Source organism: Temnothorax nylanderi, unplaced genomic scaffold, assembly GCF_030848795.1.
Source record: "Temnothorax nylanderi isolate EJ_2023f unplaced genomic scaffold, tnyl_v1.0 TNYL_tig0016_pilon, whole genome shotgun sequence".
In the NCBI taxonomy this organism is placed as follows: Eukaryota; Metazoa; Arthropoda; class Insecta; order Hymenoptera; family Formicidae; genus Temnothorax; species Temnothorax nylanderi.
In genome coordinates this window covers 72,886-92,750 of record NW_027249078.1, presented here as the reverse complement: position 1 = coordinate 92,750, position 19,865 = coordinate 72,886, and the positions used below count along the sequence as shown (strand labels likewise).

At 37.3% G+C, this 19,865-nt stretch overlaps 1 protein-coding gene and 1 long non-coding RNA gene across 5 annotated transcripts in view; both read left to right on the top strand.

The window, feature by feature from the left end:
• LOC139768398 (uncharacterized) overlaps positions 1-19,865 on the top strand; it is a 99,560-nt gene that overhangs the window by 22,718 nt on the left and 56,977 nt on the right. The window contains exon 1 of one of the 3 annotated variants that reach the window (XM_071698539.1): positions 18,392-19,522. The exons of 1 other annotated variant lie outside the window; for it this stretch is intronic. The gene's annotated coding sequence lies outside the window, so the exon portion shown is untranslated. Of the gene's footprint in view, positions 1-18,391; positions 19,523-19,865 lie in introns of those variants that run through there. One more of the 3 variants, XM_071698543.1, reaches the window with a different exon arrangement.
• On the top strand, positions 6,308-7,885 carry LOC139768382 (uncharacterized). 2 transcript variants are annotated; one of them, XR_011717344.1, is made up of 6 exons: positions 6,308-6,514; positions 6,604-6,728; positions 6,988-7,068; positions 7,168-7,292; positions 7,552-7,632; positions 7,732-7,885. It is a non-coding gene; the product is annotated as an uncharacterized lncRNA (long non-coding RNA). The 2 variants fall into 2 exon arrangements; XR_011717343.1 differs by having other exon boundaries at positions 6,308-6,728.

Here is a 19,865-nt window from a genome sequence, read left to right as displayed (position 1 = left end):
TCAATTGTGCATCGGGAACATTGAGTAAATATCACAGATATTTGTAATAGAACATTTTTCTATCAATATTCACTACCATGGAGATCTCCGAGCGTTATAAAATATTTGCGATTTATTTTATACTTTGTGAGATATTTTTTAATTGCATAAATCATCAGTTTGTAGTTTCTACACATGTAATTATCTTTTTCAAAAGTTTTGCTAACGCAGTTTTAATTTGTTAATTTTGTTAAGCTAGAACATTCTGCATTATAAGTATAGAATTTCTTGTTTTTATATTATGCAATTACGCACATAACATGCTGCGCGAGTGTGCGACTTTCTTTAACGCAAGAAGATCTCTAGATACCTACCTCTAACCGTTAGATTGCTTGGCGTAGATGAAATTATACTAACATCAATTAAGACGAACTTATAATATCGAACCCTCCTTGTCTCTAGAGAATATAATAGAGACTGTCGAAGAAGCCGATACTGATATTCTTCGAGTCGCATTAACCAGTTTTCCCAACACATATTTACCTCATGTTCAGAATTCAATTCTGAGTTAGTATATCGTATATACATGTTGAATAATACAATTATGTACATGGTCTTCGCTACGGTTTTCTCTCTACCTATCTCTATCTCTATTTCCCTGATATCTATCTGTGTTCAATAGACTATATGAACACAGGTATACTGCTTAAAGATTGGAGGAGGGTTCGCAATAATTTACAAGTTAGTATTAACTACACGTTATACAGCTTTACACTTACCACGACAGAGCTTCTAAAGATTAATATAGATGGGATTTAGACGGGATATTATAGGTGGTAAAATCGACCGCTAGTAGTATATTATGTTGATATTGTATGAATATAGGTTCAAAATTGATATAAAAATAAATCAAGATACCAAGTTTTGCGATAATGAAATAAATCTATTTATTAAATGAATGGATTTACAAGATAATTAATAAAAAATCGAATATTTCGATACCTCTTTTCAATCTGGAAATACGAAGGTAGTTTGAAAACATAGTTTAGAAGGTTTTCCTGAACGGTTGTTAGTAATTATAACAAGTCAACTTAAGTCAACTTTTAATTAACAGTTAATTAATTAAGCGAGAAAGAACTGCGTCAAACCGTAACAGAAAGACATACAGCTGACTAAACTTTGTTTACTGAAGTCTTAAGTTACGTAAGAGTTTAAGTAATTTAAGTAACTTCAACAGTCCACTTTACATGGATAATATATTTGGTAATGCAATTTTCTTGTAAATCTTGTCGAGATTCTAAGAATTCTTTTCAATATATTTTTAGAATACTATAAACAAATAATATGATATACTAGAAACGTAAAATTTATGCAATAATGTGCATATTCCGTAATAAATACGGAGAAAATATTTTAGTACAAGATAGCTTCATTAAGATAGTCTCACAGGAATTTCGTGTTAATGATTCTACGTGGAATACAGTGTTTAATCTCAAGATGGTAAGAGATATCTTTTAGAAGTTACTAAACTATCTGGCCAAGTGGTAGGAAATTAAAGGCGAGGCTACCAGAAAATAAACACAGTGGCGCGAAATCTTGATACCATTGTTGTGTGATAGAGCAAGAATACCAGTCGACATTTAAAATTGTGTTTCTCACAATTCCGTGCTGGATGGTTCCTTGTAGATAGTATGAAGTTTAATTTTCTATGCAACTGTGTGCGAAAATCGAACTTATTCGCTAGAAGAAGTATTTCTATATCGGGGAAAACTTGAGAACGGGCATTGATTTTGTATGATTGCTATTTTCCTATGCTCGAGGAACTTTGCTACGCAGTCTCACTGACAAGGAATTTTTCCTGACAAAAGTCTTATTGGCTTTTTGAACTATTCTTTGCTCGTAAAGGAAAAATAACTTTGAATTATGTGCACATTTTTCTATAAATAAATCGAATATTTCAAAGATAACAACATTTCTAGGGAAATGTTTTATTTAAATATATTGTAAAAAAAAGTTAATTATATTCCTTTTTATATCTTATATTAAACATTACAAATCATTTTCTTTTTATTTTTTCAGAAATATTAGATACGAAACTAGCGACGAAATTCTGTTTTATTCTTAAAATGTTTATAGGACGAGTGAGATACCGCTATCGTATCGTTTAGAGAGGCAAGAAGCAACATGTTAGGTCAACACTTACGCGCGGAATGATCGGTTTGACATTTGACCGAAACATTTAGTTCTATTTAAAAAATAATGATAAGCTCTTTGCGCTTACCAGAGAGGATTCGGTAACGATATTTCATTCGTCTCATAAAGAGTTCTAACAAAATTTAAAACATCAGCAAAGAGTTTCGTCGTTATCTCCAATAGCAAATAGATAGCTTGTAACTTTACATGGATTATATTACCTGCATATTTATAAATTGATACTTGTATTTATATTTTAGTGCAATAAAAACAATGATAGAAAAAATATTTTTATATCTTTAATATTTAAATTGATCGAAGCTCTGCAATATTGATATAAATTTTAGCGTAAAATAATTTAAAATTTAATTTTAAATATTATACAAATTTACTTATAAAGCAATTAAATCCTTTAACATTTAATTAATGGAAAATTCATCTCTTTTTACGTGAAATAAATTATTTTTTTACGATACATATAAATATATGTATAATATAATCATTTAATTCGTCGGTATCAAACTTTCGATACAAAATGAGAATAAATTAAATAGTTTATCGATAATCTTATACGTAACAAAAGTAACAAGTAAAGAATAAAAATTAAGCAGTACCTAAGAAGTTTGAACTCATATATTTGTCCATTAACTACTGTCAAGTGCATAGATAAGTTGGAAATAAATTGCCCTCTTAATTTTCATATAATTTAATAATATTCCAGACAATCAAACAGTTAGCGGCATTTAAAGACTTCCCTTTATATTGCAGTTCTAATGAATATTAATCAGATGCTTCATCTCTCCGTCCTACATTTGCATCGATCTAACAATAAGAGAATCGCGTTTATTTCTGTTTTAAAAACAAATCATTCGACGCTGCTATTAGTTTTCTAGTAGAAAATTTGTACTTGGTTTTGAAAATCATGTGACTTATAATACATCCTAAAATATCGCGAGTAATAATTTATAATTTAAAAAAGTTATTATTAAAAAAGTTATTATGAAATGTACGCCTATGTACATACGTGTCTTTTGAACACGTTAAATTATAATATGCTACAGTAAATAAAATGTTTTATGATCAATGTGTATAATATCTTAATAATATTCTTCGAAGTTTAATTAGAGAGAGAGGGTAAAAATTTTAATATAAAAATATTTAATATAAAAAGTTATAAGTGTTTGAATTCTAAGCGATCGAAGTTGACCGTCATTAAAGAGTTTATTAATTTATTTTTAATAAAAATTGACCACATTGCAATGGTGAAATAAGGTAACATGTAAAATGATTATATATATATATATATATATATATAATTTATTTATTTACTTATTTATTTGCCCCAAAGGGCTATCTTCTCTATATTTTCTCGCATAAGTGCGAGATTGGAAAAGCCGCAATTAAATCCCAATCGAGCGCGTGTTAGAACTCCCAATTCCACTTTTCTCACATCTCAAGTGATCGTGTCACTTGGAGATATTTCGTTCATCAGGTATCCTACTAAAATAACCAACAAATCAGGCCCCTTATAAATCGTGTCGCGGTCTTCATTAATGTTTTGTATATTAGATTATAAAACTGATAGGTAGGAAAATGGATATAGGTAGGACTATAGATCGGAATACGGGTAGGTAAGGATTCGGGTAGGCAAGGACAAGGGGATTAAATTCGATAGAAAAAATTGTAAACAAATATTAAATAATATTAATTTTTATATTAGAAATTAGTATTTTATAATAAATATCAATTTTTATTTTAAATAATACCAATTGTTTATACATAATTGTATTATATTGCATTTTACTGTAAATATTATGTAATTATTATGTATATATTATATATGTGTATCCTGTATAAATTGTGTACATTATGTAATTAAATTATGTATATTGTAATAACTCTTTTATAATGTTGTACATTATATTATTATATTGTAAAGTAAATTGTAAGAGATTGTTGTCTGCAAAAGAAATCAAGCTTGAAAAAAATTAAGCGTGTAAAAAATCTTGTCTGCTAAAGACATCACGCTTATAAAGTTAAGCGTGTAAAAAATCTTGTCTGCAAAAGACATCACGCTTGAAAAAAATTAAGCGTGTAAAAAATTTTGTCTGCTAAAGACATCACGCTGATAAAGTTAAGCGTGTAATAAATCTTCCCTCCAGGGGGTGGGGGGAGTCCTCCCGGACCCTTTAGGGGCACGGGGGAGCCCTCCACTACGGGTTTTGCGCACCCGGAGTACCCGAGCACACCAGTACCGCAATCTACGGCAGCCCTACGGGTCTGTCGTGGACCGGGGAGTCCTTTTAAGGACTCGCGAGGTAAGCGGCCTCTATAAAAAGTCCGCTCGGCTGGTCGGAGCCGTGAGGGAGGAGCTTAGGCTCTCCTAACCGACCTAAGGGAAGGAAAACCCTGACAGAAAACCGGGGGTCCGGCTGCCCTGCTTAGGAGTCTGTCGTTGGCTTCGGCCACCCAGACTCCCGCGTCGCGTTGTCTGCGGAACGACACCCCACGCTTCGAAAGTTAGTTAGGCTTAAAAACTTATCGCGTCGCGTTAATTGTCTGCTTGGCGACACCTCCGGCTTCGAAAGTTAGTTAGGCTAAAAAACTTATCGCGTCGCGTTAATTGTCTGCTTGGCGACACCTCCGGCTTCGAAAGTTAGTTAGGCTAAAAAACTTATTGCGTCGCGTTAATTGTCTGCTTGGCGACACCCACGGGCTAGTTAGGCTAATATTAAGTAATCGCGTCGCGTCGCATCGTGTCTGCTTAGCGACACCCACGGGCTAGTTAGGCTAATATTAAGTAATCGCGTCGCGTCGCATCGTGTCTGCTTAGCGACACCCACGGGCTAGTTAGGCTAATATTAAGTAATCGCGTCGCGTCGCATCGTGTCTGCTTAGCGACACCCACGGGCTAGTTAGGCTAATATTAAGTAATCGCGTCGCGTCGCATCGTGTCTGCTTAGCGACACCCACGGGCTAGTTAGGCTAATATTAAGTAATCGCGTCGCGTCGCATCGTGTCTGCTTAGCGACACCCACGGGCTAGTTAGGCTAATATTAAGTAATCGCGTCGCGTCGCATCGTGTCTGCTTAGCGACACCCACGGGCTAGTTAGGCTAATATTAAGTAATCGCGTCGCGTCGCATCGTGTCTGCTTAGCGACACCCACGGGCTAGTTAGGCTAATATTAAGTAATCGCGTCGCGTCGCATCGTGTCTGCTTAGCGACACCCACGGGCTAGTTAGGCTAATATTAAGTAATCGCGTCGCGTCGCATCGTGTCTGCTTAGCGACACCCACGGGCTAGTTAGGCTAATATTAAGTAATCGCGTCGCGTCGCATCGTGTCTGCTTAGCGACACCCACGGGCTAGTTAGGCTAATATTAAGTAATCGCGTCGCGTCGCATCGTGTCTGCTTAGCGACACCCACGGGCTAGTTAGGCTAATATTAAGTAATCGCGTCGCGTCGCATCGTGTCTGCTTAGCGACACCCACGGGCTAGTTAGGCTAATATTAAGTAATCGCGTCGCGTCGCATCGTGTCTGCTTAGCGACACCCACGGGCTAGTTAGGCTAATATTAAGTAATCGCGTCGCGTCGCATCGTGTCTGCTTAGCGACACCCACGGGCTAGTTAGGCTAATATTAAGTAATCGCGTCGCGTCGCATCGTGTCTGCTTAGCGACACCCACGGGCTAGTTAGGCTAATATTAAGTAATCGCGTCGCGTCGCATCGTGTCTGCTTAGCGACACCCACGGGCTAGTTAGGCTAATATTAAGTAATCGCGTCGCGTCGCATCGTGTCTGCTTAGCGACACCCACGGGCTAGTTAGGCTAATATTAAGTAATCGCGTCGCGTCGCATCGTGTCTGCTTAGCGACACCCACGGGCTAGTTAGGCTAATATTAAGTAATCGCGTCGCGTCGCATCGTGTCTGCTTAGCGACACCCACGGGCTAGTTAGGCTAATATTAAGTAATCGCGTCGCGTCGCATCGTGTCTGCTTAGCGACACCCACGGGCTAGTTAGGCTAATATTAAGTAATCGCGTCGCGTCGCATCGTGTCTGCTTAGCGACACCCACGGGCTAGTTAGGCTAATATTAAGTAATCGCGTCGCGTCGCATCGTGTCTGCTTAGCGACACCCACGGGCTTCGAAAGTTAGTTAGGCTACAAACTTATCGCGTCGCGTTATTGTCTGCTTAGCGACACCCCCGGCTTCGAAAGTTAGTTAGGCTACAAAGTTATCGCGTCGCGTTGTCTGCGGAACGACACCACGCTTACAAAGTTACTTACGGGGAGCGCGCTTTTAGCGCTATAAGCGTGCTCTGTCTTTGTTCAACTTTCAGTAAGTAACAGAGATAGAATGACGTTGTCAGCGCTAATAGCGTCTCCCCGAACGCACCTTTAATCGAATCGTTCATTTGAATTTTTCAGAAAATAACGACGCAGAAGATGACATCGGAGCAGCGAGGGAATCCTGCGAAGCTGACATCCCGAGCAGCCTGAGAGGAGGAGGAGGCCTAGGATAGGCATCGGGCATCGGCGTACCAACACTTCTGGTAAATGTTACTTTTTATTTTTTCTAAAGATATAAAATCTCTCTTTTCGTTTGTCCTTATTCAGTTGCTACATTAAATCGTGTTTCGGTATTTAAATTAGTAAAAAGAAATATTTTGAAAAAATTTGATTCAAGTTGATTCTAACGTAAAGATTTTTTTCGAAGAAGTAATTTAAAATATAATATTAATCTGAATAACGAATAAGATGTTCGATGCGCGTGACAATTATTTAATCGATTCGATTATTTTTATGTTACAGAAAATATCCACGCGGGAAGGAGCAACGTTGCTTCGCATCGAGGGAACACGAGGGTCATCCCGAGCAGCCTAAAAGAAGGTGGTGAGTGTAATTTATTTTCACGTACTTACGTCATTTATGTCACAAAGTTTCGATTTCTTCTGTCTTTACTTAATCTAATCGTTCATTTGAATGTTTCAGAAAATAACGACGCAGAAGGTGACATCGGAGCAGCGAGGGAATCCTGCGAAGCTGACATCCCGAGCAGCCTGAGAGGAGGAGGAGGCCTAGGATAGGCATCGGGCATCGGCGTACCAACACTTCTGGTAAATGTTACTTTTTATTTTTTCTAAAGATATAGAATCTCTCTTTTCGTTTGTGCTTATTCAGTTGCTACATTAAATCGTGTTTCGGTATTTAAATTAGTAAAAAGAAATATTTTGAAAAAATTTGATTCAAGTTGATTCTAACGTAAAGATTTTTTTCGAAGAAGTAATTTAAAATATAATATTAATCTGAATAACGAATAAGATGTTCGATGCGCGTGACAATTATTTAATCGATTCGATTATTTTTATGTTACAGAAAATATCCACGCGGGAAGGAGCAACGTTGCTTCGCATCGAGGGAACACGAGGGTCATCCCGAGCAGCCTAAAAGAAGGTGGTGAGTGTAATTTATTTTCACGTACTTACGTCATTTATGTCACAAAGTTTCGATTTCTTCTGTCTTTACTTAATCTAATCGTTCATTTGAATGTTTCAGAAAATAACGACGCAGAAGGTGACATCGGAGCAGCGAGGGAATCCTGCGAAGCTAACATCCCGAGCAGCCTGAGAGGAGGAGGAGGCCTAGGATATTATTATATTTATTAATAATTAAATAATTGATTAATAATAAATTTGTGTATCGAACAAAACGTTTGGTATTTATTTCATAGTGCATTGGGTAATAAAGAGGTAGATAATTAACGCAATCAAATTGACCGGCGCTCGTTGTTCACTTCTTGAAGCATTAATTTTCATTGACTATATCTCCTCCCCTGGATACGACCTTGAAAAGATGGGAGGGTGTAGAAACGAGAAGGCTCACGTAGCCATCGCCGTCGATTTAGTTGAGAAAACGAACCGCAGCTGGTTCGTCGCGTCGCGCATTAAATTCGGGAGTGCTATTACGTACAAAGTGACATGCAAACGTGATTACCTGCGTTTTCGTGAATGTAACTTTTTCGAGAGAATAGATGATGACAAAGCTGATATTAATCTAACATAAGAGAAGAAATAGCTATTTTAGAGTGAGTACAATTGATTTTTACATGCGTAACATTTCTTCAAAGAAATATACTACGCACTACGAGAAAAGAGTTCAAAGGGAATATAATGCTAAAATTGATTTATGTCTTAATTAATCAGTAACTTGACTCCATTATTCGAGCATCGTATTGTCCAATATTAGAGTGACGTTGTCGATGCTATTTTCGAATTTTTTTAAATAATCGTTACTGTTATATTTTTGACTATTATATTTTTGAATGGAATCTAATGGTATATTACAATGCTTTTACCAAGCAAGTACAGTCCTAATTAATTTCGCAAATGTTCTAATATTTCTCAATTGCAAGACACAAATTCGACATTTATACATAGATGAGTCTTTTTAAATTCTTTCATCGTTAGGGATTCGTGTATTGCCAATTCGTGAAATATCACGAATGTGGAATAAATCGTGATTTATTCGTGCAATTATATCTTTTTCGTCTGTTATTCTTCGTTTTAATATAGTAAAGTGCGCATGTTAATTTTTCGTCTTAACATAATAAAGTACAATTAATATCGAGATTGCCGTCGGTGTACAAAATTCTGCGCGGACGGTGTATTTTGATGATTAGATTTGTATAAGTGCGTTTGCATAAGAGATTATTTTAAAATACTTGATAATATGAAATAATCTGATTGTGAATTGATATATTTTTCAATTTATTAAAACATATACTCACTGAGCTGGATATGATATACATGTATAACTTAAATAAAAATGAAATATAATCGGAGATAATAGGAGATAATCCGAGTCATAGGTCCCTGTATTCTCATTAGAGCAATATTTTTATGATTTTAAGGGCCATTCGTGTGCCATAAAACTTATAAATCGTATATCCAGTATTCTTGGCTAGAATTTCTCTCATTACTGTTTTGATCAATCTCAAATAAAGTTTTAATTGTTTTTGAAAAATATACGAAACAAGCTTTTCTAGTGTACATCAGTTATAAAAGAGTAAAAAATTAAAAAAGTAAAAAATATATTCGCATATATTCGCAAGAGATAAAAACGGTTTAAATTTTGTAATAAAATTTTTTTTCATTTTTTAACGTTAGTTCTGACGTCAAACGAGCTTTGAAATCGCACATGAATATTCACATAGGATTGATACTGCAAAGAAAAAATATTGTTTCAAAGGAAAGCGAAGCAGGAGATTTGAGAAGGTTTGTGGTTCGATGGTAGCAAAAACGACGTATTTAAGCTCTGCTGCAAGCCTCTTGAAATCTGTGATTTCAAGCGGCTGTTCGGAAAATTGTCGAGTCAGTGATTTTGCGATTTTCAAGCTACGAGGTGCAGTCAGAGACACGGAAAAATTCTTTGACGATTTATTTACAATCTCGTAATACAAAATGATGATCAGTGACCAGTTTCTGCGCGACGGTTCTCGTGTTTCTGCGAATACGAAAGATTTTAATGCGAATCCTGTTTTACATTGCCACAAATTTGTAAGTCTCTTTAAATAAACTCATAGAAATAGGAATTTAATATGATTCGAATGCACATTACCGTTTTATTACAAAAAATAAATCAGAAATCGTGTACATGACGGCAAGAAAAATCAACTAGCGCATAAAGTAAATACTTTTAGAAGGAAAACAGCTCTCGTAGTTTAACTACGCGATTTGTCGTGGTATACATACCGCATGCATCATTGAAACTGCGCAGCACGGTTAAAGATTAATTACACCGAAAAGCCAGGAAAATTCTATCTCTCTTTATTTTCTGATTACGTCCCATGAATATTCATTTTCCTTCCCATTGGGCACATTTGCATACGCTTACGGTAAAATGTTAATCGGTGAATGTTCTACAAGCTACACTCAATTCAATCTCTAATGACACGAAGTCGATGTTTGTTATTTACACGAACGGCTTTGTTTACCAATTAAAAATAGCTACATAAAATTACCTGCAATGACGCATATCCGCATTCTCTTGCAAAGTTATTCAGGCATGTAGTTTTTGTCACAAAGTATTTATATCGTTTGCTATAAATTTGTCTGTCCAATCGAAAGATATCCCTTCTGTTCACGTAGCATCGTAGTCAGACACGTGAAAGCACCTAACTTACTACGAGAACGTGTATTGTGTACTTTTAGAAACTATCCGACAGTAAATTATTTTTCGATAGATCGTGAAAGATTTTCTTCGCCATTTATCGCGAGTAATCTCGTGATATATAACGCGACTCGAATTTATATTTTACATTGTTCGCTTTATGTGATAGTGTATCTTTTCTATCTTTACAACAGTTCGGAGACAAATGTTTTTCCAATAAACTGGCCGCCGTAAAAAAAACACCACTATCGCCACGACAATTAATTATTTCGAGGCGGAAATTAAGAGAGCGCGGTAATCACTTTCAAGATGTGCGATGAACGAACTCTCGTATCGATTAATGGCGATTGTTTTATTATTTTATGAATTGTTTTTTAGTCGCAACACCCACTTTTTCCGAAATCAATTAAATTTTAATTGAGAGCAGATAGGATATACTGTCATCTGCATATGGATCTATCATCTCGATATTTCGATACACCTATCGCGACAATTACAGAACGCTAATGTGTGGTCCGAATATAACCGGTGGCGATATTGGTATTTTCTATCCACGTGCGCACATTTTGGAACCGATATTCCGTTTCTGCCTCGACTGCCGTTGTCGAGGCGCTATAAATTCGCATTCGATTGCATTGCCACATACACGCGCATGAGAATGTGGATACGTTCGGAGTCAAGTATATGTGTGCGTGTACGCGCGGGCACCAGTATGCATTTGCCTTATTTGCACGGAGCTTCGGGTATCATGTCCATCTGTAGATGCGATGGCGATATTCTCCGTAGTTTCCACTGACGCGTATCAGGAACATTCATGCCTGATATTGGTTAAAGCGTCAAATTGGTATGCGTTCGTTACTTAGATATATGAGATAGACTGTGGCACGTATATACCGATAGGATGCCGTTATTAGCTCCGTAATCATTTCGTTTATTTGGGATTTACAGAATTGGAGTCAAAGATCTTAAAATCCGCGTAAAAGAGTAATCGAAAGAAGGGTTTATAAGATGAAAAAATTAAATTTAATATAAGAAGGAGGCTTTGCCAGTACTTACGCTGAGTCCATTTTGATGAATAAAATTCTAATAAATGATCGCATAAAAGATTTTAGTTGTAGATTATCTTTATCGTTTCATCATGATTTACTGTCCAAAATTTATCCTCGTTACGGATAATCTTTTTCATTATTTTATTTTTAATTGTTAGCTTGAAAATCATAACATGTAGAGAAATTGCTGGCTGTATGAAGTTTGTGCTAGCCCCGCATATTAACCTGTGGTCTGAAACCGTATTACTTAGCAAGCATAATATGCATGCTAGTACCTGGAGAGGAAGAGAGAGAGAGAGAGAGAGAGAGAGAGAGAGAGAGAGAGAGAGAGAGAGAGAGAGAGAGAGAGAGAGAGAGAGAGAGAGAGAGAGGAGAGAGAGAGAGAGAGAGAGAGAGAGAGAGAGAGAGAGAGAGAGAGGAGAGAGAGAGAGAGAGAGAGAGAGAGAGAGAGAGAGAGAGAGAGAGAGAGAGAGAGAGAGAGAGAGAGAGAGAGAGAGAGAGAGAGAGAGAGAGAGAGAGAGAGAGAGAGGAGGGAGGGAGAGGTCTTATTACTGGCCTACAATCCCTCGACGAACTACCTAGGCCAAGTCGAGCAGTATCAGGTGTTCCCACTGCGTAATAATAGGAAACCGACGGAAAGTGCAACAGGAAGGCAGATGGTAGGCAAAACCATACATAACTTTGTCCAAGTTAACGATTGATTATCAATATACCACGCAAGTTTCCACTTTATCAACCAATAGTACGGTACATTTAACATTTAAATCGCGATAAATCCTTAACAATTGCAATATGCGTCCTCAAAGAGAATTATACGCAGTTGAAGTGAAAAAGAGTACCTTCTTCCGAGACAAAACTTAACAAAGTACTTCATAATAGCTTTTGTATATGATCTGTACGTAATTATACATTTCTTTACATAAATCTTTATATGAAAGGTAAAAAAATACATTTCTTGAAATATTTGTATATTTATCATCTACTTTCCCATAAACGATTTTGAAATATATTTCGCGTGTGCGATTAAAGTTTATTAGGTAAATGGAAGAGCTAGCAACGCGCGATTTCTCTTACTTATAAATTACTTATTATGAAATCATAGAATTGTTAAGTGAAGTTGAAACTGCGTTTCATGCGGTATCCCCATCTATTTGCATCACTAATCACGCGGTTAATCAATTCAGTGATTATACGTCAAGTGAGGTGAAACGCGATTACTCAGACGCCGCGATTGGTGTGTATGAAGTTAGCATATCAATTGTCAGCATATAAAAAAAAGTGGAGTTTTCTTTGCATACAACCGAGTTCTATAGTTCCTGATAAATTTTAACAATAGTTCTGGTCATTTAACATAAATAAACGGAAGTTGAGAAATGATATGCTAACTTCCCGCGAAGTCAGCATATTATATCATTTTTTCGAAATTTACTCCAATGAATTTGATAGTTTTTGACGAGTTCTATAGTTCTATAACATAGTTCTGACCATTGACCATCTTTAAATAATTATTAACCATTATTATGAGCATATCACTCGTACTACAGTGATATGCTATGCTTCTGCGATAAGTTCTTGGCTCGTTCGAGGTTTTAAACAATAGTTCTAAACCCCCTGATGATAGTTTCGTATAGTTCTGACCACTGGCTACCTTTAAATAATTGTTAATAATTATTTAGAGATGGTAAATGGTCAGAACTATGTTATAGAACTATAGAACTCGTCAAAAACTATAAAATTAATTGGAGTAAATTTCGAAAAAATGATATGATATGCTGACTTCGCGGGAAGTTAGCATATCATTTCTCAACTTCCGTTTATTTATGTTAAATGACTAGAACTATTGTTAAAATTTGTCAGGAACTATAGAACTCGGTTGTATGCAAAGAGAACTCCACTTTTTTTTTTGATATGCTGACAATTGATATGCTAACTTCACATACACCCGCGATTGCGTGTCGAATTCTTTTACATTTTTCAAGCGATTGATAATTTTACATTTTGAATTTTCGTCTGTCGATTATGACATCTTGTTTTTTTTTAAATGTTTTCCGAAATATGACATGGCAGTAGGCCAATCACGGAATTTGGACCAGAACGAATTTTATATGCTGGACCGCTCAAGCAGATGAGGCTGGCTATTGAGCTGAATGATATAATTTATCGTGGATTCGTGACTAGCATCAATTTGCGGTATATTTCATTTCCAATCATTTTCATTTTACAAAAAAAAATTGATTTAGGAGAGTTGAATCTTGCAGTATCGATACATGCTTATAGAAAAACTTCGAAAAATTCCAATTGTTGGAGTATACAGTAGATAATTTCGGTCAATTGCGCCTATTATTATCTAGAATATCTAACAGAAATACAAACTTTCAAAGAGCTATTAATAGAGAGAAGAATTGAACATATTTATAAAAAATTTTTGTTAGCGATTAAGTTTTTAATTAAGCAAAAAGTTTTTTGCGAGCAAGTTTACTTTTATTTTTTTTCTAATCTATAGACCCTTTTAAAAATGCGTGTTTGCCTGCTTGAGGTTCATATTGGAGAAGGTCGAGCTCACAAGGATACTCGTGATCTTCTATATGTAATAAGGGTGCAGTACTAACCTACGCTAACATGCAACACCGGTGCTTTGAAGGGTGCTTTTCCTAAGTCGTGGGGATCTTATGTATTTACACGGCAAAAGGGGATTTAATTAAGTGGCTGAGAACGCACATTATGATGAATTACGTTCAGGGAACTATAATAACGTATGTTGTCATAACAAAGTAAGTAGTAGTGTAGTAACAAAGTATGTAAGAAATAAAAACCATAAAATTCGATGTTGTACGCCGGAAAAATGTAAAGAGAGATCGACACATTTTCTTGAATTATTCAGCATGATACTAAAAGATTGAGCGTTTCACCTACACCGTTTAAAACCCGTACGGTACGTGACATGTAAAGGTGCCCGAAACATTGCTAAAAATAATACGTATGTCCCATCGAATATAATTTTTCTCTTATTTTCATGGCCTTTATAACCGACGCAGGTCGTTATGGAATTTTAATCGCACTTAGCACGCTCACGCTGTTTTTAAACTTTGTATGAAAGCATCGGGCAGGATGTTTTAGTCCAGTAATGTAACGATATTATAAGGCGTCACTTCATGGTTTTTTAATTCGTATCCCACACAGCATGCATATCAAAAAGACGTCCAGAAGATATCCCGAAGATGTATTTAGGCGATAGGATATCTTCGGGATATCTTCTGAACGTCTCTTTGATATGCTTGCTGTGTGGGATTACATCGAGGGGACAGAGAGACCGTCTACCATTACATAGATAGTGCCAGCTCTGGAGATATCTGTCCATAATTAAAATATTTCCGTAGGGATGATTGATCCGCAGCCATTTGGGCTTAACGAACTCACGGCTCTAAGCTTAATACACTACGGACATTCACACATCGTGTACACCAACATGCACACGTTTTTGCGAGTAATAGCAACGAAAAAAAAGAAATTTGAGGAAAAGTGCAAGCAAGATGCAACCTAATTATATAAGAATAGTAAGAAGAATAAAATTAAGACTAGGAAGAATGAGAAATTTATAATATATTTGATGCAAATCGAATAAGATAGCTCATTTTTTATTTATATTCTTTAATGTAAAAAGAATAATTAAAAGAAAGAAACACAGAATTTTAATAAGAGTATATATTTTTATTACATTTTGTCGCGATTAATCTTTTGTCGCAGACGTGCCAAGAAATTCGATGAACCGAATCAGTTGCAATGTTGCGGTTTACGTAACGAGAGACGTAGAGTCCGGTCTCTGTAATTTTCGAACGTGTTATCTCACCCTCGGTGTACTCTCGGCGGTATGCAACTCCTCACGTGAAAGAGACGAAACGTGCAAAGCTTCCGGAGTTAATCCGCCAATCTGCTTAATTGCAAACGGTCTGTTTACATGTACTCGTTGTTCGCATCGAATTGAACATCACGATTGCACTTTTTGCTCGGTCTCTGACGTTTATCGCAACGGTTTTCGATGCAAAATTCGAAAAAGCGCCTGATAAAAGAGCGTCCTCGGCTCTGCGGTCGTAACCTCGCGTTGCGTGGGTCAGTATTACAGTTTGGAAAATGCCGTCTGTAGGTAACGCTTGCGGCTAAGCATTATACGCGCACGCGTTGAAAAATGCATAAAACTTTATGCACCATAAATGTAACGGGTTTTGCATATTTATGCCAACCTGTACATGCGGATGCCCACGTATCTATTATACGTACAACGCCCCCTTGGACGTCAATACCTTATAGAGTTATTTTTGAAACGTAGGAGATACATTTGGAAGATACACAGAGAATAAGACCGCGCAGAAAATTTTCCTTACACAGAAGAAAAATGTTATTTATAGGGTAAACTCGGGTAAGATGGCCAACCCATGTTTATTCGATATTAGATGATGAGTTAGATTGATAGAACATGGGATGGCCATCTTTCCTCTATAGCCATCTTATCCGAGTTTACCCTAAAAGAAGATATTCTTTCGTATTGATCGTTGGAATCAATCGAACGGATAAAGCAGTGATTGAAAAGTTACAAATATAATTCTTTTTTAAAGAGAATACAAAAAAATATATTACATATATTTTCCCGATTACTGAACTTTACAAACAAAAGCATAATAATAATCGATTTTTTGCGTAATAAAATAAACAGTTTATTTCTGAACGACAAATGGTCAGGATGATCATTAAATGGTCAATTAGCGATTTAAACAAGGACGAGGCAAACATTTAATAAAAATGTTTTTAATATTGCGAAACAATAATGATAATAATAATTAGTTAATCACCATACGTTAATATTTTTAGCTATAATAATAAATACAGTAGAATGTACGTAAGTATTGGATTTTGTGCATGCATTCCTTTAAAGAGTAAGAAGTATAAGACTAGAGGTAAGTTAATTGCCAGTGCTCAAAGTTAAGAGTATCGGATTTTGTTCGCGGAAGATCAAAGCATTTACGAATAATTCTGCATACAGTCGAGTTAAAGCGAGTCAAAGCGACGGGTGCGCGTTTGTTCGGGGTCCTGCAAGGGGTACCTTAGGTCGTAAATGTCACGCAGTGAGTAGAAAATGGCTGCGTAACAATATATTACAGATAGTCTCTCTCTCTCTCTTTCTCGCAACATGCAACGCGTAGGCGAGCGTTACAAGCCATCGTAAGTGCACGCGAAGTTGCACCACTCTTCGTTGTTTGAAGCCTTAGCCAAGATATATTAACATGCATTAGCTTGTTTGTGCACGTGTTTCAAAGATCGTGCAAAACATTTAAAGATAGGTCAGATACGTTGCTGAACATAGAACATCTGCTGTCCTGATCAGAACGCTTCTATTTTCATGCATTGTTATTATTTGATTTATATCATTTGAAAATTTACAGCAACGTCAAAAGGATTTAGACTCTCTATAATTCACATACGTCAGTTTTCATAGAATAAAAATTCTATATAATTCGATGATTTTACATATCGTGTATTGTGATGTACAATGTATTTTAACACTTTTTTTGTATACATATAATATATATTCTGATACCATATTTTTCATATTACATAAAATTATGAATAATATTCTATTCTGAGTTTTATTTTGATTCTGATACGAATTGTAGATTGTTTAAAGCAGGTTTTTGAAAGGTGGCCAAGTAAAAATATTAGCTTACAGTCGTCACTACCGTGTCTCTTGATAAACTGTCCCTTAAATGCATATACTATCTCGGGATTTAGGTAGTTTGCATAGGACCCCTAGCGACCTGTACAATGCTCTTGAAACCTTAATACGCATACGCGATTGCATATATGCACTCAGAATCCTCCATTAGAATGATATTAATGTAATTGTTTACGTCCATTACCATATCTTCAGTGTTATTACTGTAGTGGTTTTGAGAGACTGATGTCTATATAAGGTTCTTTATCAAGCTTTTTCGAATTAAAACCCGGCGGAAATTGCATTGTACACGAGTAAAAAGTCTTAAACCCACGCCAGCGCGCGTATAAATGTCAGTGTGTAGGCAGGTAGCGCAGGCTCGCGAAAATACTCGAAGCACGTAGCGAGCGAAGGACTAAGCAAGTGGATGGGTAAGACGACCCTTAGCAGACTCATGTAACCCGACGGCCTACGAGCGCAGGAACAAGCGCAGACAAGGACGTCACGGAGTAAAAAGACTCGCATGTTGACATTTGTGAACAGCTAATAAAGTTTCGTTTATATTTTTTATAGAATATAATGATGTAAAATATTACAAAAATATGTTTGGCACTCAACTTAAATGAGACAACAACTTTTATTTTTAAACTTTTTTTGAGTGAAATTATTAAATCTTTATTTTTTACAAAGAAAAAAAATAAGAAATTACATAAGAGTATTTTTAAACGTTTAGAAAATTATCGACCTATACCTCTCTATATATTATTTATACGGATTATACGCTTCCGCAATCAGTCGCTACGGCGCGTAATCGCTTCCGCTTAGCGCGTTCCGCTCGAGACCCGTCAACCAGATTGACGCGATTAGCCTGATCTACGTGGATGCGCCGCGTTAACGCGAGTATCTCAACGTCATTAACCGAGGACTACGTCAGGAAGGGGCGAATGCGCTCGCGTGCCTCTCAGACCACGTCACCGCGGATAATTATGAATAGCATGCACGTCTTTTCTGAGATATCGGCGGGGAGATAGAGGTAGGGGCAGGGGCAGGGGCAGGGGCAGAGGCAGAGGCAGGGGTACAGATAGGGGCACAGGTAGGGCAGACAGGTAGGGACAGACAGGTAGGGGCAGGTGGACAGGGTAGGTTACTCTCACGTATCAGCCACCCCGCGAGTAAGCAGGAGCAGGCGAGCACCGGCAGGCTGCTGAGTAAGGAAGACAGAGAGAGGCGAGGCGAGTCGGCGCGCCAGGAAAAGAGACGGCGAGCGTGCGGCGCCTGCGTGCTTGATTCTTGAGAGCGAGCCCCTCATCCGAAATCCAGGATCCCAGTCGCGAGCGCGCCGCCGGTACAAGCCATTCGCAGGACACGGGTACGACGGTCGCCGACCTGGCCTGGCCACCCGGCGGCGAGTGGCGCACTCCACCCACCCTCGCGAGTCGCGACACGTTACTCCGCAAGCCAACAAGTCAGCATCCACGAGGTCCGACACCGGCCGGTTCCTCTGTTCGTCTGTTCCTTGTTTCGCGCTCAATTGTCGTTCCTGGATCATCCGTAGTCATCCCCGCGTTACCTCGATCACGCTGGATCCTGTGCGCGTGAAGATCGGAGCCGGATAAAAGTTCATCGTGGACCACGTCGAGTTAGGTGATTTTTCATCGATCCTTGATGAGATCGACGACTTCGATGATCGAGGAGAAGAGATCGAAGAGAGTCCTCTACCTGGCGATTATGTTCAAGCGCGAGATCACAATATCGGTTGTTGGAAGGAATGAGACTGACAATGAGTTGATGATTTTGTTTAACGAAGAATGATTGAGGTGGTGCGCGTTAGACAAAGAGAATTTTCGGTGAATCAAAATCGCGACGAAGAGAGGGAAAGTTGATCGGTGATCGGCTCTTTGTGAAAATCGGGAGATTCATGAGAGAGGAATAAAAAATTTAGTTCTGGTCGAACGGTGAGTAGATTCGAATCGGTAGGACGAGACAGTGTCGAGAGAGAAGACAGTCGGGCAGTGGCCGGATGTCAATGAACTCGCGTGAACGAAGCACGTTGGATGAGAGATGAAATGTAACGCAAAGATCGAAGAAATGAGTCATCGAGGGATTCAGACTGTTTTTCAGTGGATCAAATTAACTAACAGGTTTTTACGAAAGTAAAAACTACATAATTATATCCAATGATCACAAATTGGCTCTGAACAGAAGCGAAGGCACCGCTTGAGGACCGACAAACGAAACTCTCCTGCGACTCGAGACGAAAGAGAGAATGATCAAAAAGAGATATTGCGAAGAGAATTAAGCGATATGATAAATGCGTCGTATTGATAAATAAATTACGAAGAATCGATATTGCATTATTGTCTGAACGGGGTTACTTAAGAGGAGAATTCAGGAGTCCGCAAGGATCGAAGATTAGGTGGGACAGGTGAGATTCCGACATTCATATTTAAATAGAGGAGAATCGAAGATGTGGAATTCAGAAAATATGAACTATTTACAAATCAATGATATTGGATGGAGCATATAATATATAATTCATCGTGTGCGATAAACTTATTTTATTCGGTTTCGTATTAGATAGGTCACGGAAACGAGAAAGTTAAAAAATATAATACGTTAAATAATTCTGCAATCTTATCTATTATCGCTATTGCGTGTATTTTATGCGTTTAAATTTATATAAAAACGTGTAATCTTATCGACGTTGTGAATCGTAAATTCTCTTCAAAGACTTGTTTACGCTCTCTTAATTTTTTTCTTTTACAAAT